This window comes from Phoxinus phoxinus (genome assembly GCF_949152265.1).
Source record: "Phoxinus phoxinus genome assembly, chromosome: 8".
Lineage (NCBI taxonomy): Eukaryota > Metazoa > Chordata > Actinopteri > Cypriniformes > Leuciscidae > Phoxinus > Phoxinus phoxinus.
Window position 1 is genome coordinate 32,462,066 of NC_136883.1, and position 18,750 is coordinate 32,480,815.

The following is an 18,750-nucleotide window of genomic DNA, read 5'->3' on the forward strand; positions in this document are numbered from 1 at the left end:
CTCAGTTTATTTTATTGTAAGGGTCGAAGATAGATAGATAGATAGATAGATAGATAGATAGATAGATAGATAGATAGATAGATAGATAGATAGATAGATAGATAGATAGATAGATAGATAGATAGATAGATAGAAAATACATCATTTGAATCTTTTTATACATTAATATATGTATACAAAAGCTATGCTAAATTATAAACTTTGATTGATCACGTAGTTTTTTCTCTTTAATATTATATGAATGAATGAAATAGGAGAAATATGCTTTTTTTCACTGTAAATTTAACAAATCCACGCAACTTAAAATGTTGCTACTGTATACAGTTACTGTAATGTGCAACCATATAGCTGCTGTTTCCCCCCCCCCCCAGCAAATTTCACAGATTTCTTTTTTTTTCTTTTTCTTTTTTTACAACGTATAGATTAGATAGATAGATAGATAGATAGATAGATAGATAGATAGATAGATAGATAGATAGATAGATAGATAGATAGATAGATAGATAGATAGATAGATAGATAGATAGATAGATAGATAGATAGATAGATACTTAAGGTACACTTTAAATATCTTGCATTTAAAGATTGATATTATACAGAGATCATACAAATCCTTATTGACAATGATATTAAAACATTTTAGGCGTAATATTAAGAAATGTGCATTGTGCAATAAAGAAATACTCCAAATAAAGTTTAATTATAAATTGAATGTCAATATAATGTATATGAAATAGATTTCGGTATAGTTTTTTTTTTTTTACTTTTACATAGCTCATTCACACTCATACATAGTCTATCGCATCACACTTTCTCTCTGAAGTCTGTGGGGAGGATACATTCCCACACACTTGTAGTCCCCTCTCCTCTGCAGAGCTAGACCTTTCGGGCAGTCTTTCTTCAGGACCCACCCCCTGTAAGCATGGCTGGTGCTCCCTTTGTGCAAGCTGCTCTCTCCCCGCTTCAGCCCTATATCACACCGCCAGCCATTCACTGCAACAATCCCTCCTCACGCCTCAAAGAGGACTCCCTCTCTGCTTTTGCCAACCAATTAAGAGCCATCTGGGCCAGGACAAATTGGCATAAATTTCCCAGAATTATTGCACTCATGATAACAAAGTCATGATAATAATTGTCAGTCAATGGCTAGGTAGAGGTTGAATCGTTTTTTGGGGCTGTACAATTCTTTGGACTGCAAAGATGTAAACATCATCCTGTACAGTAGGATATGTACATGACAGCATGGCAGGGTTGGCTTGATATGGCCCTGTTACTGATGCTCTAGAGGGTCAGGCAATCCCAGTGCTGACGTTGAACGGGGAGTTGAGAACAGCAGGGTTCAGTCCTCGGGTCACTGCAGCTTCAGAAGTGGCCGGCCAACTTTGTCCTTCAGGGGAGGGGAGATGGTGACAGATTCTGCTGGTGTTTTCTCAAGGTCCACTGAACCCTGCAGCAAAGATTGCAAGCCGAGTCACACAAAAGGGAGACGGCAGCGAGAGAGGGAGCGTTCGCTCAGCTCTACTTCACAGAACTCTAAAAGAGTGGAAAAAGAAGGGAGGAGAGAAGGGCTGGAAGGGCTCCAGTTTGCCTCAAGACAAATAAAATCCAGCCCCAACCTCGTGGTGGCACTGCCAAACCTCATTTTCCTCCACTGGATACAATATGTGCTTGGTGGAGTGGGGGAAGGGAGGGACAATGCACTACACTATCTCTTTTATTCTTTTGAAAATCCAATAGCGCAAAGCACAATTGTCTCATTTTATTCTCAATTAAACTCAGCAGTAATCAAGATGGCCATGCCATGGCACATCCCAGCTGTGGTCTTGGAGTGACTGGACAGTGATCCTCTCCAACTGAACCCCAAAAAGAAACAAGCAACTGACCACCTGCAAACCGAGCTACAAATAATGACACTGACGATTGATTCAGGACATGGTCATGGATATTTTTTTCATATAATTAATAACTGAATCACACTTGCTATTTTATTTTAATTCAAACTATTCAAAGAATAAAACAACACTCTAAAATGTTGGGTTGTTTCAACCCATGATTGGGTCAAATATAGATAAAACAAAAATTAATTTGAAAAGATATAATACATTTTTAAGACAAACTGATGAATAAATATACAAAAAAAATGTATATTTTAATATTTTATTTATTTAATAAAATATATATAATAAATATATATATTATTATTATTTTACTTATTATTAAAAAATATTTTCCAAGAAACATGTTTGGCTAAAAAAAAGTCTCAAGTTGAAATGTTTTAACTTTGTAGTCATTAACAATAAATCAGTAAGATCACTGTCAAATTTAACTTAACTATGATATGAAAATGATTCTGAACATATTAAATGAAATATTATTTTATATAAGGATTTATATTTATATTTAATTACAAAACCAAAACATCAATGCCTTAGCATTCCTAGTGCCAAGTGTAGTTTCTCTCTGTGGAATAAAACTGAGCAGGAGTCTGATGGTCTTTTGTTGTTGTTGTATTTCTTTCCCATTGTCTACTTAATTTTATACACAGCTGTGGTCTTTTTAATACATCAGCCTAAATATCTTTCAAGGCATTGTAATTCACGTTCTGGTAATACTTCCTTTGCCATGTCAACCACATGGAGCTTTCCTTTACGGTATTCTTTGGAATATACAAAATTTCTGAAAAGACATCATCTTTCTCCCCCCTCCCCTCAAAAATCCCTAACACACACATTGAATACTAACCCCCCATCTCCATCCCTCCCACCTTTTAAAAATGGCTCTCTCCTCCGTTAGTAATTTTTGTCAAAAGTTGAAAATGTCTTGATTTAGTTGTCTGGCTGTTCCGGACGCTTTGCTTCCCTGCTGGGCTAATGTGAACAGGACGTCCTGCTGGGAACCAAAGAATACCACTTCACGGCAAGCCGCATAGCTGGCTGCTTTTATTTATGGGGCTCCCTGAAATGAATGGGTATTAGTGTCCAAACATTTCACCATGCTCCTGCAGCCACACACAAAAGCCTCTGATTTCCAGCAAATCTGCACTTATTTCATTCAAGCAGACTAAGCCAAAAATGAAAAAAGGAGAAAAAAATTCATAATGACTTAAAAGACCTTAGAGAAGGGGGAAAAAAAGAATAGACTTCTCTCATTCAAAATGATTGAGTTGAGAGAAATCGAACATAAAACACCACAATTTCACTGCAACACAGTTCACGTTAAGATGGAGAGCACTGGCAGATTGTTGAGCTTACGGTCTAAGGAGAACCAAAGAAGCTTTGCCCTGTGGACCTCCGCCAAGTAAAAGTAGTCAAACAGGCTAGGAATATTATGACAGCAGGCCATGAATTTCTGCTGTAACTTAACACTGCTCAACACACACATGCAAAATACAGCATGCACTTCTGAAGATACTAGGGGTGTGATGACATGATTCTAAATTCACTGAACATTGCATCTAATTGCTTTACATAGATTTCTAGCATCAGGTTTGGGTGAATCCCCGAAGCCTTCGATGTTCCCAGCTTGGACGCATGCACAGGCACCTCATCAGGCTCAAATACTCCGCTCGGTTTACACACCTCATCTGTCATCGCTGCCCTTCTGCAAACACGCCGCTGACATTTGGAAAAAAACTATGGCATTCACCCATGTTATGGATTTTTGTTGATTATAGCTTTCTGTCCCCCCAGATTGCAAGAATTATTGACTGCGTGCACCGGTGACTATTTACACAGCTTTGCTGCCCCTCTGCACCACACGATGGCTTGTAATGTCCACCGGGGTCTCATTTTTATTTTCTCATCCGTTTTTCGCTATTTTCTGCCAGCTTATATCATGTAGACCCTGTTTTCTCCCTTGTTTTTTCTTGCGCTGCCACCAGAGATCAGCGTTAGAGCAAGGAGGTGGTCAGCGATGTCACTTAGATTGTGATGTGATACTCTCGCAGCCCGTTGGGTAAATGCCCTCAGCCTGAACCTCCTCATTGTCCTTTAATTTCGAACGGCAGCTCGGTTTCACTCGCCCGCGTAATAGCCCATAGGTTAAAGTTCTGCTCCTTTTCCTTTCAATTTACATCTTTCGCGGGCCCTGTCTCCCTGCTACATGCCGGCTGGTTGGTCCATAGCTGTGGGCATGAGAGGGGCTGCTATGTGTGGGGAGTCTGGAGCTTGTCGGACGCCCACTTCCCATCTTTTTGGAGGGTCAGTGGAGAGCAACTCGACTTAATGGGTCAACGCGAGCAGGCCCCTCCCTTCTCTGGAGGGTTCGCCATGGAGCCCTCCATTACAGACTGACCTCTTATCCACAGCGCACAGCCACAGCTGGGCTCTACTGAGCTGGAGACAGAGCTCTGCCTGATGCCTCATTAGATCACCAGAGCCTAATAGAGGATTAGTACTCCTTACTACTTCCTCACACACTGCTGTCTTCTCTCTCATTTGTTTGATTCCCTTTTTGCCTTCTCCCAAGCCCAGACTTACTCACATTTTCACTCAACTCTCCCTTTCTCTGCAGCTTTGTTTGCATAGACTTTGCTCTATTCCTCAAACCCTGATGTATGTACTCAGAATAAAATAGAATTGAATAGAATTCAATTGAATAGAATTGAATATAATAGGGGGAAAAACAGAATAGAGTAGTCTTCACATTGTTTGTTGTCAATGCTTCGAGGTGATTTAATTTCATTGTGTTGAGAGAGTAATAGAATTGGAAAGAACAGAATGCACTGCAATGCAAGTAACAGATTGAAAAATAATCCAAAAGTGTGGCAATGATTTGAGCTGATTTTTTTAAGGAACATACTGGGTTCAGCCGAGCTCAGTTGAAGGCACTGGTGGCATAAGTAATTTCCACTCACCCTTCTTTTCGTAATGAACAAAAATACGGTAACACTTTATTTTAAGGTGACATACACACTAAAAAATGCACGGTTGTTTAACCCAAATTTGGGTCAAATATGGACAAACCCAACCGTTGGGTTAAAAATGTAACTAAACAATTTAACCCAACGGCTGGGTTTGTCCATATTTGACCCAAATTTAAGTGTACAGTAGTTACTAGGTAAACAGTAAGTTATGCTTAATTACAAATAACGGTTACACTTTAACTTTAAGGTGTCTTTGTTACACTGTAATTATACATTTAAGTACTGAGTAATATTAAGTAACTATAGGGTTGGATTTGGTTTAGGGTTAGTTTCATGTAATTATTCATAATTTATGGTTATTACTAGTAACTACATGTAACATAACAATGACACTGTAAAATAAAGTGTTACCCAAATAACTAACTCTAAACCAAACCCAAACCATAACTATAATAAGTAGTTAACTAATATTACTCAGTATTTATTTAAGTAAGTGCAATGTAACTACATCACCTTAAAATAAAGTGCAACCAAAAATAATAATCATAATAATATTCTGGTTTAGTGCTGTTCACTAAAAGTAAAACTAAAACTATTTAAAAAAAATGTTAATTGAAAGAAATATTAAACAAATTAAAATGTAAATATTGGATGAAAAACAACAAAAAATTTTTTTGAAAATGTGAAAATAAAAGCAAATTCAAAATATTAATTAAAATATAAGAGTATATAATTAATACTAAAATAACACTGAAGTGATTTGGGGCCAAACCGTAAATGCTAAGATGCTCACTGTTGAAAAAAGTGTAATTTATGACAATGACATGACAACATGACAGCGTAATGGCTAAAACCCTAAAACAACTTTACAGCTCAAATAATATTTGAGTATTACCATAAGTATTATTGTAAGTGCTTCACATATCTGCTTTTAAATCATCCGAAATGAACTTCTTCTTTTTTTCACAAAAAAAAAGGGCTTCCACAAGAAAATGATGGACAGGCGAAAATGATAATCTTTTAAAAAATAAACAATATGCCACAAATGCTGTTGATTAAGCTTGACTTGTATTGAACCCAGCATATTAGTTTAAGTTGTCATTCCTGCATAGAGAGAGCAATTGAATAGAACCGAATCTGTAGGTAGAGTCTCACACACACATCTCTACTGAGGTTCTACCCTCAGCCCTTTGAGCGTCCCTGCGTTTCCTTACATTTATCCAAGCTTTGACTGTGGATAATACACAGTGGCGTGACCCATTTGCTTGTGTCCCAACGTTTTGAAAGAGCAACCCCATTTACCACAGTGACCCCGGCCACCTTCAGCCCAGTCATGGCTGAGCAGAGGTGTGTAGGTTGCTGAGCTCTGTGAAAGAGAGGAGACCGCGGCCACACAAAACCACACACAGGTACACAGACAAAACACACACATAGAGCAGGGAACAGGCCATCTACATTCTACACCGATTCCCCCATCACGCTGCAATTTGTGCGTCACCTTGGGGATTTAATTCATATTTTATGTGCTATCATGGCTTGAAAGAGGAAATTGTGTCCCAGGGCTGCTGATGGAATAGCGCTTTCTCAATAGAGCTGCCCCTGTGTCATTGAGGTCCGCTGCTTTCCTGCATGCTGGTGATTTATTTTCTCTCATCTTTCTTAAAACCAAGAACACGCTGAACAACGCAGAATGAAACCCAACAGACTTATTTTGATCATTGATTTCTACATCTTCTGCTTCTCAACTGTTCTCAGATAGCATTGGAATCAATGATCCTTCGAAATTTAAACGGAGATACATTTAAACACCTCACATTTTTTGTCTTTAGTACTAATGTCTAATCATAAGTGTGAAGAACACCATAGGTATTTGCATCACTAAGTAATCTATAACAGAGTCAGGTATTATTATGCTTAAGGAGTAAAAGGTGTTAATATACCAATAAAAGTGCTGTGATTTACACATTATCCCAGATCACATCAACAGGTGTGGCTGTCCAGATGAGTCGATCATTAATCTGGTGTTTTGTCACTTGACAGAAACATAGAAGGACACATTTTTTAACTATACTAACTAATCAGCCAGGCACAACAACAAATTCTGAAACAACTGATGCTCAACCATTCAGAACTACCAGATGAGAACAGAATGTGAGAAAGATAAACACAGTTAGTGTCACTGAACTTGCTATAAATATCTCGAAGTTATACCTCATTTCATCTTGTGAGTGCTACTGATGGCTATGTGAGTATTTTTTTCTTCTTCAAATCTTAGCAGTAAACATAATTTATTCATGTTGCAACGCATGCTGACGACAGGAGGTTAAATGAAATGAAAATCTAACGTTTCCTGTCATTGGTTTCCTGTCCTCTTCCTACTGTGTCCAGGTGAGTTTTCCTTGCTAATTGGTTTTTAGAGTATATTCGCTAGTGTTTTGGGTCTTTGGCTGGTGTTGTGCTATAGGCTCTATCACAATTACTCCTCATAGTCTTTTCATTGGCTTTATAGGTATTCTATTCAACGCGGGATTAGAAATAATAGAAAATAGCTTTGCAGTGTATTTATCATTTATTAATTTAACATAGTAGCCTATTCACTGCTCAAATGTATCAAATGAAACATTTCCCTATTTTGTGTTTTCAGTTAGCCTTCAGTTAGCAGGCTAACAGCCTAGCCTACTAGCATAGTTAAGTTAAAGTTAAAGTTAGTTAAAGTCATTTAAGATTAGCTAGGACAAGATATTGTGATAACATGATATGTTTTGATCAGGCATTAAGTAGGTGGGTTAGGATCTTGCATCACACAACCTAGTCTAGTTCAAGTCCTCGGATCATGTTCTATATTGAACATATGTTCCTATGTGCTACAAATGGCTGATATATTGTAAAATGAGCAAATAATTTAAAATTATTAATAATTATTAAAAATTTGTCAAATATAACATCTATTTTGTGTGTGTGTGTGTGTAAAACTACGTGCATGGCAAGGTTTTTGCCTTACATTATGAATAATGACATATGCTTTTTCTGTGTGTTGTTTATGCCTTCTGCAAGTTAGATTTTTTTTGACAGGGACAAAATTGACATGTCCCACATGCAAATGGCGCCTACGTACATCATACATTATATGTCTAAAGTTCCATAAACAAGTGAGATGGAATTGTGACATTGTTTAAAAGTCACTCACTCTTGTAATGATAGCGAATGCATTGTCTAACAGCATAAAAACACAAGGCATAAAGAAAGAAATAATTTGCTTTCAAAACAAGTACGGAAATGCTTTTAGAGAGCTGTCAGATGCAGGCTGAGAGAGAGACGGTGAGGAAGAAAGAAAGCAATTGGGAGAGGCAAGAGAGAAAGAAAAAGTGAAACTGTGTAACAATCCAATTAAACTCTGGTAATGAGGTCAGACATCATCTCCAGTGCAAGCGATATCATTACATGGGCTGAGCAAACTGCTCCAGCTGCCATGCCAGCACCGAGGGATTACGAAGCTTCCACCCCGGAACCTCCCTCCGTGACTTTTACCCCCATCCGAAGAGAGGATGTTCCCCTGGCCTGACCCTGGCAGGCTCCTAGGGGCCTCAGCTTCCCCCCTACGCACCCACCTCTGCAACCCTGGTGCCAGTGGCACCCACAGCCCTGGCGGTGGGACGGAGGAGGGGGGCAGGGCGCGGGGCAGGGGCCACCATGTGGGAAGAGCCTGGGCTACGCTCTCACAGAGACAGGCCGGCACCACAACCCAGTCGCCCAGCCAGGCCATCTCCGCACAGCACTATACTGCTTCAGACAGCTCGCCTCTGGAGAACAATGACAAACTGTGACGGCTTATGAAAGAAAAAAAGTCGACCAAAAACAAGAGTCTGCACAAGAGGAATACAGCAAAAATATAGTTCCGACAAAGAGGAGTACCTCAGTATTTGAATCGGTTCTATACAGGACGGATGTGAAATGGCCAGTCAGATGTTTGTTTAATGCTCTTTCCTTCGTGTCACATCGAGTTTGTTGGGTCACTTGCAGGAGTCAGCCTAATTTGTCCTTTTTTGGGGGTCTGCGTGTGGGTTTTGTGCTGTTCACCTTCTTGTCCTGCAATTACTTTGAGGATATCATTTTGACATTTTGCCAGCAACAAGAATTCTTCTGTTCTAATTTATATCAATTAGTCGGGGGACAGTAATTCAAGCTGACAGTTCACTGTATCTTGAAAGGCTTGCAACCATGTACTGGTGGCAGTGCTGCAATGCAGCCAAAAGGCATCCGTTCCCCCTCCAACTCTGTTTGTCATTCCACTACGAAGAGTTCCAGGGCTAAAGCGGACAACGGCAGCTAGAGCCAGTACTTTGATAATTAGTTATTGATTGAGAACAATGCCACAGCGCACTCTAGCATATTAGCCAGGCGCCAGCGGGTCGCGACATCAGGGCCACGCATCAGGAAACAAAGGCTAAAACATATCTGACTCTTCGATGTTTTCTTTTTCTTTCCTTTTTCCCCCAAGCACGTCACTGTTCGGCCAGTATAAGGTCAAGAGTATTAATGCTGAAGCATTAACAAGTATCCAGTGAAGAGTGACTGAGTGAAAAACAAGTCACTTTTCTGAATTTGCTACGGGCATTTGGACCACAGTCGAGATTATTTTTAAAAATCACAGTCTTGAGCACTATTTGGACGGTAATTGTGACATCTATAAACATTTTGCATGACTACATTGTGATAAAACTTTCAGATAATAAATTAATTAAAACTTTTGTGGTTACATGTTTAAGTCATTTCAACTTAAATTACATTAATTAAACTGACCTTAAAAATGAGCTGAATCTTGTATAACTCATAAAAAGAGTTAAAGCAATGTAAAAACATGTTGGCATAACTTATTGATCATAAGGTATGTATAGATGTAAATAAAATGTGTTCATATTAGAATGGCATATGTTTCAATTTCATTACAGACCTGTTGCTGTCATTGCAATTCAGAGCTGCAATGGAACTTTATGTGAATAATGTCTGATTCAAGAACCATAAATACACACTTTAGAGCTCAGTGCAACTGTACAGCACTTGGCAGTGGTCAAAAAGTTGTAGATTAATTTTTTCTAGATTAATTCCTGTTTATGACACATGAATTAAATTACCACACAACCCTTTTTTTGGTCACACTTTAGATTAGGATCCAATTCTCACTATTAATGAACTATTAGCTACGACTTTTCCCTCAATAAACTCCTAATTACTGCTTATTAACAGTTAGTAAGGAAGTTGTTCATTTAGGTATAGGGTAGGATTAAGGATGTAGAATATGGTCATGCAGAATAAGGCATTAATATGTGCTTTATAAGTACTAATAAACAGACAAAATCCTAGTAATATGCATGCTGAGAATTGGACCCTAAACTAAAGTGTTGCCCGAATTTTAAAAGATGCAAAGGTATTGTGTATATGTTTCAGTGGCACTATAAAATAACTGCTTTTGCTTTGTCAATTGGCATCTAATAGGCGAGGGGCCGTAGTGTCCACCCCACCCCACCCACGCCCTGTACAGACGCACCTGGCATTAAACTGGTGGGGCGGTGGTGCTGGCTGAACAATGGAAGACTGTCAGCGTCGACAGCAGGGCACGGCTTGAGCCTCACCGCACTGACAGCCCAGGCCTCAGAGGCTAAACTGCTTTGCTGGAACTAATTAAACAGATGAAATTACGACATGAATATGCAGATGTTGTTTACATTTTACCATATGGCATTATCTCAGGTAATAGCGAATGGGATAGAGAGGTGTCTTCCTCGTCAAGGCGAGAGGGGACAGACTGAGAGAGCGCAGTCCATCAAGACATTCTGTGCAGAAAAATGCTAATTAGTGAGCTGAGGTACGAACGCAATGCACTGAAATACTAGCAGTTGTGCATGACATAGCTAAGCGTTAGGCGGACATCCGTTTAAGAACCAAAGCTAGTCTGAGTGTCCTCTACCTATGCTTTAGAGAGCCGCCATATCCTCTGTAATATAATATATTATCTATGATAGATCTCATCTTATGTTTTTTTGCCTAATTATTATATGGAAAAAGCAAATAAATACTATTTATATTAAATTCATATTCTAGTCATTTATTTTTTATTTATATTATTATTATCATTATTGTTATATTTAGATTTCTAACCCTTAATATAATATTTAATCTATAGGTTTTTTTATTCAATTCGTTTTTATATTTTCTCTTTTTATTTTAACTTCTTTTCTAACTATCTTTTATTGTGTGTTTTTGTTATTTTTATTGGGGGTTTTTCTTTCCTATGTCTATATACAGTAGCTTTTATTAATTTTTATTTAGGTTTTACATTTTGTTATTTTAGTACATCATGAAAATGTTTCTATAGTATTTTTTTTTTTTTTTTGTTATTTTAATAACAGTACTTCTACAGCATTTATTAATCAATCTTAGTATCAACATTTACTAATATATTAAAATCAAAAGTTGCACTGGGATATAACATGAACAATAAATTAACAGTAATATTGTATTAACTAATGTTAATATAAATAATTATATTATATTATTTAATAAAAATAGTCAGTGATAAATAATTACTCTAAATAATGTATTGCTCATTGTTAGTTAATTTGAGTTAATACATTAACCAGTGTTAACAATCAAGATCTTCTTGTAAAGTTTTACCACTATAATAACCCTGCTTCACGAAATTTGAACTCACCAAGAGTTAGATGCTGACAGTATATACAGGAATAATGTTGGTCTTATTAGCTTTTAAAAAACAGTGCATTTTCATATAAAAATGTGAACCAAAAGATGCAGCACTTATGCTCTCATCTCTATGGAGATTGTCCACATTTTTAAATGCAGAGCTCATAAACATCACACCCCTTTGACTTGCATACCTGACAATAGCAAAAAAAAAAAAAAAAAAATAGTATTTTGAATAATGCAAAACACAGCACTAGTATGAGAATAGTTGACCCTTTGTTCACAGAACTGGTATTTAGATGAAACTGGCTCTCTCACTCTCACAGTGTTTGTTGAGCCTAATGCTGGCTCCCTGGGAGAGACTGGCAGGAGGTTAAGAGGGAGAGGGCCAGGAGAGGTGAGCAGGCTGAGGAGAGCGGGATCACGGGGGCCAGCTGGAGAGGTGATAGGGAGCGTAATTGTGCCCGCTGTGTGGCTGGGGCGGGGGCGAGGGACTGGGTTGAGGAGCTCACTAGAAAACGAAAGGGAGGGGACTACTCAATTACCTGTGCTCCCACTGACCTCCCTATCTCTCTCTCTCTCTCTCTCTCTCTCTCTCTCTCGATGGGCTGTCTGAGCAACAATTTGAGTGTAATGTGTTAACTTTTCTTGGCAAATACTACTTTTATTTGTGCATTGTGTTCTTATTGTAAAACGTTTTAATGTTTTATTAAATGGTAAACTACAAGAATAAAATAGTAAGACTAAAGTGTAAAATACATTTTTCGATGTTGTAAATAAAACAAAGATTTGAGTACATTATACAAGAAAATAACAACAAGTGAACTTGGTTTAAGTTTATTTGGTAACACTTTATTTTACACTGTCCTTGTTATATGCTACATGTACATACCATAGTAATAAAAGTACATTATTACCTTGTTAGTTACATTACATTAGTACATTAGTTGCCTTCAAATTTTGAGTTTGTTATAATTAAGTTCATACAATGAAGAAGAATGGTTTAATAAACAGAAACTCAAAATAGTATGTTATCTTCACACATTAGTTATCGAAGTTGATTTGACAAAAGATAAAAAGTTGTGATAACAAATCATGAAAATATTTTTTTACAGTGTATAGTAGTTTTATACTGCAAGTTATGCTTGTGAACTTAACTTTTCTTTATAAATTAATATTTTCAAACAATGTAAGTTTATAAGACAGTATGTAAAACTATAAAAAATTATTTAATAGATAGACCACTCAATCAAAATAGTCAACACAACTACAAGCCACTTAGAATACTTGATTATGCTTTTAGGTACAAGTACAGGCCAAATATAGACTTTTGTCAGTATGAATCAAGTATACTTATGAGTAAATTTAAGTTTATTTCTGAGAAGAACAAAAGTAGACCTCAAGTATACTTTATCATGTTTAGTTTAAAATAAAGTATACTAGCACACTTGAATAAACGTTTTCTCTTGTGTATGAGTTTCCATTTTGTATACTTTAAAATGTTACCTTTAATTCAGTGTGGTAATTGTCATTTCTAAGTAATTATTTGTGAAATTTACTAACACATTCTGAGTGAAAATTGTTTCAAAGTAAATTGTTCCAACTTTTTCATATTTTCAATTTGATCTTGATCAAATGATCCTGATCAGCAGCAGTCATTCTCAAATTGATTATTGTTTTTTGATTTTTTATTATTGAAAAAAAAAAAAAATTGTGTAAGCACTATGCTCTCACTATCGCATTTAACGTGACGTCTTGGTTTTCTAGCCTTTAAATTCTTTTAAATAAGTGTCTTGGAAAGGACTCCTGCCGTTCGGGTCGCACTCGGGTGTTAAGTCAATACTTCACGGCTGCGTGATGTCTTAATACACTGCCTGTGTTGTTCAGACAGGAAGGCCATGCGTGTTGGAGGAAGGCTACAGCTCCAGCTATTGTGAAGCTGTCATGCCTGCCCCTCAAAAGCAGATGAAGCCGTCAGATTATTAATATATGTATAGTGACAGGCCCCCTCGCCCACCCCCTCTGAAACATCCCACCCTCACCTCTTTCGGAGTCCCTCAACCCAAACCCAATCAAAAAAAAATATGCTCACATTCAAAGCGAAGGGGCGAGAGGGTGGACTCCGAGGGTCATAGGCCAAATAAATTTTGAAAGCAAATTCTTTTTCCCTTGCAACCTGTTTTTCGCTGCTGTCCACTCCCCTTCTCCTGCGTGTCCATTCAGCCACGACTTAAAGCTGAATTGGCAGCCGCTTTGAAAGTGTCTGGCAGTGGGGTGATCGCAGGGAGCTGTGGGGCTGACATCTCTCTGAGCGTGTGTATATGGCAGGGTCAGCCATCGCCGTGACTCCTAGGCCTTCGCTCACTCAGCCGCTACCACCAGTCAGTTCTGGGGAACTGAAATTACAATGTGAAAAGCTGGCGGACTGCAGGCATTCTTCACCCCCCATGGCATTTCTCCTTTCTCATGACAGTTCCTCTGAGACTGCTTTTTTCTTTCATGTTTCATTTTCTTTCTCTTTCTATCGCTCTGATTATTTAACAACATAGAAACAGGACTGCCAGGGAGCGAGACGCTTGATTGACAGCCGGAGGGAATACTGCAGTCAGCACAGGGTTAAATTCGATTTTCTGCATGTTCACTACTGTTGTCTGGAGGCATTTAATGCCTGTTGTGAGTCTTTTTTTTTCTCTCTTTTTTTTTTTTTTGATGGATCAATTATCCGTTTTAACATGAAGTGTAGCTAGAAACCAAACAGATGAAATGTGAGACACCTGTCAACATTGGCTATTAGCAGGAGGAAATTGAACTGATCCAATGACAGCTAATTAATTCTCTGTTCCAGTCTGCAATAGAAGCATTAGCGAGTTTGAACGTTTAAAAAAAACGCAATAGATTGGAATTAAAAAAGCAGAACTTGGATAATGACCCAGGATGAAAATCTCGTTCATCTGGAAATTGAACTAAACAAACAAATAAAAATGAAATAGGTTGTTCTGTCAAAAAAAAAGAGAAGGAACTTTTATAATAAAACACTATAGTATAATAAACATAATATAATATGCTTGTAAAACAAAATGTTTTGTGGAAATTAATGTGTGTGTGTGTGTGTGTGTGTGTGTGTGTGTGTGTGTGTGTGTGTGTGTGTGTGTGTGTGTGTGTGTGTGTGTGTGTGTGTGTGTAATATTCATTTTAAATAATTTATTTAGGTAATTAAGTAAACTTAATTTCTTTATAAACTGAATATCAACCGAAATATGAACTTCTTATAATACATATATATTAATTGTGAATGATTTAAAATAACAATAAAAATAATATTTGTTTACCTGCATTAAAAGTTATAAGTGCAAACTCCAGATTGAAGTGCATGCCATGTGTTTGTGTATAAGCCGCGTGGGAGAATCTTAGCAGGATAAGCGTGTATGAGCCTCCATATGACGAGAGAGAGATTCATTGTGATTACGGATGGCATAAATTTACTTTTTCTCATACGGAGAATAAGAGGGAGGAGATGCTTCTTAATTTCATCCCAGGAATACACAGCGCTGTCCCTCAAAGCCTTTGAAACAGATCCGCCTGTGTTAGGGCCCCTGGTTCTATGCAACAATCTCAGACTTAATTTAAAGATCAGTTCAGGGTCCAGAATGTGCGTGTATGGAACGTGTGTAATAGATAGAGCCGTCATCCCTCAGATGTTTGGAGGTAATCTTCAGCGAGGCTTGGTCTAGCAGGCCTCTACCCTAAAGGGATTGATGCAATGTCAGCACCTTTGGCTCAGGGGTCACCTTCTCCTCTAGCCTCCTCACTCTGACAAAAGCGCATTTCTCTCGTACTCTATCTCCCCCCATTCGCTCCTCTCTCCGCTTTTTATTCCTCTCTATTGAATTCATCGGCCGTGGAGGCAGGCAGGCACCTTCATTTGAGACGTGAATGAAACATTTTCATTAAAAGCGGCTGGAGAATTCCGAGCTCGGAGACAAGGCCAAAGCCCGAACCAAGACAATGACGATTCCGAAGATTATTTCTCTCTCGCTCTCTCCCATCTCTCGTACTTCTCAATTTTGCCCGCTGTCACTCCGTCCGCCGAGTGGAAGGCTGATTGAAATCAGCGCTGTGTCACGGCCGTCATATCTCGTGCAGACATAAAACATGCAGGACCATAAATAAGCAACAGGCTACTGTCAGATCTTCCAACCCCGGGTGTCTGAGCAGTGGGGGCCGAGGAGAGAGACACGGGAAGGTTAGGGCTCTGGGGGGTTTGCAGAAATGCCTAACCACTGAAGAGTGTTGCGCAGGCTTCCCAGAGAAGACAAGATAACGTCTATCGGGTTATCGCCCGGTTCAAGTCGCTCCTCGGACAGCAAGGCCGTTGGGACGGGTTGTCAGGGAATTTGTGTCCTTGTTCTCTTTCTCTCTCACGTTGGGTGGCATTTGTGCTTTGTTCAGACGCTAAAATTTTAAAAACACAACGTAAAAGATATTGATCTTCCGCAGATAACCTCTGTCAAGTACTGCGAATTTTGAGCTAATTAGCGAAACCAAAAAAAAAATCCATATTGAAATTCATCTCCAAAGAGAAAAGTCGCCGCATACACACTAAAAAGCACTCTTTTCAGCCAATGAATGCTCTCCACTTGTTAATGTAATAGAATACCACTGCTCTGAAGGGTGTGAAAGAATAAAATTACTCGCCCACGCAACCTCTCGCAAATTCTACCTCGCGCCCGTACTCGCAGGCACAAGAAAACAGTAAGTGGGATTTTCTCACTTCAGCAATGTGATATAATTGCTGAGCAAAACATCCAGCTCGCTCAGGTAGCTAATGGTCAAGAGACGGCGGCGATAACGTGATGAAGTGCAAAGTCATAATCATGTCCGCTTGCCTGTCTCAGACGCTGGCTTTAAGACACTAATAGGACTCAAGAGGGACTGAGCGTTCCCTCACAACCTGACTCAAACCTGTTAGCACAGTTAATGAGCAAAGTTAGCAAAGCTCGGACCGCGGGGCCGAGTCGCACTTCCTCCGGCCTAATAAAGCGCTTCCTCTTTAGCGTGACTGACAGCAGAAGTAATCAGTTGGGGCAGAACATTTTTCTACAATGTCTAACAGTGACAGCACTGGGCTTAATGCAATTTAAGAACGATTACAGACAAATTGCGACGGTACACAGAGATTTGGGCATTTAACATAGCTTAGCCACAGATGGCGGAAAGTTTCCTCTGCGGCAGCCCATTGTTTACTTGCGGCAGTGAGAGTAAACTTTTCTTTGTGGATGTGAGCCCATCTGCCTGTCACGGAGGACTGGTGTACGTAGTGCTTCTCGCCGCTCTCCCTCTCGCAGGCCCGTTCTCCTCCATCTGCTTGCTGTCCATTGATCTGCCTACTCAGGCATCAGTCTGTTTAACATCTGCTACAAGTAGCTCGAGCTCAGGTAACTAGCTCTCCGCTCGGCACCGCTTATTGATCTGTGTGTCCACCTGCGTTAACATCTGTTCCTCCGTGTCTTTTGTCAAACAAACATCCACTTTTTTTTTTTCGCTGACGACTCTCCCACCACCTCGCCGAAAGTTCCGCTCCTCGGATTGCGTGAGGCGATGGATTGGGAAGGTCAAGCACCTGCTCGAACGAGAAAACCGGCGGATGTCTTTGTTTCGGAAGTATTGCTCACTGCTTCAAGAACCACTAGCATGGTTGAATATTTATTTGCAAACTCAAATATGAAAAAAATGAGTCTGAATTAATGTATTAGCAAAATAACCTTTTGACTATGTACTGAAATGAAGCCCCTCCCAGATGTTTATGCCATTTTGAATATGCACACTTAAAAGCTAGTGAAAAGTCACAGGTGCCTTTCTTCAAATCTGTTTTTATTTAGAGATCAAAGACGTCATGCATATTTCAGTCAAAACTGAATTAATTTCAGTGTCATGTAAATTCTGTTGCGGCGTAGCATTACAATATCTGCCAGTGATCTGCAGGTTTCAATGAAAAGATCCTCCCTCTCAATGCAGCGCAGGTGTGTGTGTGCCGCGTGTTGTTTGCGTGTAAAGATAAAGCGATTTTGTGTGTGTGAGGGAGTAAGCCAGGCGTGCAAGCGGAGCATCTTAAAATCTATTTAGAAATTTACCTTGGCAGGCGTACACTGCCAATAGGAAACACTGTTGCAATTTTAATTTGCTCTTTTGTAATGACGGGGCGTAGGTTAGTTAATTTCAATTTCTGATTTCAAAAGCTATCAAATAGCGCTCAGATGAGAAATCAATTTTCTCAGCTGCTCAGGCTTTGTGGCAAAACAGCCTCCTGCCATTGGAGGACAGACTATCACATGACCCAGCCAGGGATTAGTTCAGTAGGCCCATGTTGCAGCCACCTCAATTACAGCCTGCCTCTTGTAATTTACCTTTATAACATCTAATTCCCAGACAGAACTCATATTTAATTCATGAAAGCCTCCGCAAGAGTAATTGTAAAATAAATTGCCATAGAAAATATCAATTTGTGACTACAATTTTTATTAGGTATGCTAGAGGCATTCAGCGCTATGTCGCACCCCTTCATTTTGAGGTAAACAAAGAGAGGAGAAAAGCAACCCTTGTGCCAGTTGCCGGCAAGAATTGTTTTTTTCTTTTTTTTTTTTGAGCCGAAAATGATTTCAAACAGTGTACTTGAGTCACAATCATGCTCTCGTTCTACTTGTTTGAGAGCAGATCGGTCATTTGTGCTGCATGTGCGCGAATTGATATATTGTCATATAAATTGCTGCGTTCTTGATTGATCGAAGATAAGATGTTAATGCAATGACAATGATAACAATTTATTCAAAGTGCACAGAGAATTTTTTTGTAATCTACGGCAGAGTGAAATCAAAGTATCCGGTGAAATAAGTTTCCCGTTAACATTAGTAATTACATTAATGCTTTGCTCCTTGCTCAAATAATGTACTGCTGGACATATGTTATTTGCACCTGAATGGTTTTATGACAGGCTACTGTAAGTCAATGAAAAGTTTGGTCATTAACAGAGGCGTAAAAAGAAAGCATTTTTTTTTGCATAAAGAGCTTGATTCATTGTATGTGGCAGATGTCTTTATGCATGTGCATTACCAAACCTCTACTATCCTTAGGTTTTATCAGCTTGCCTCCCCCATGTATAATTATTTGACTGTAAGGTTACTCCATATTGT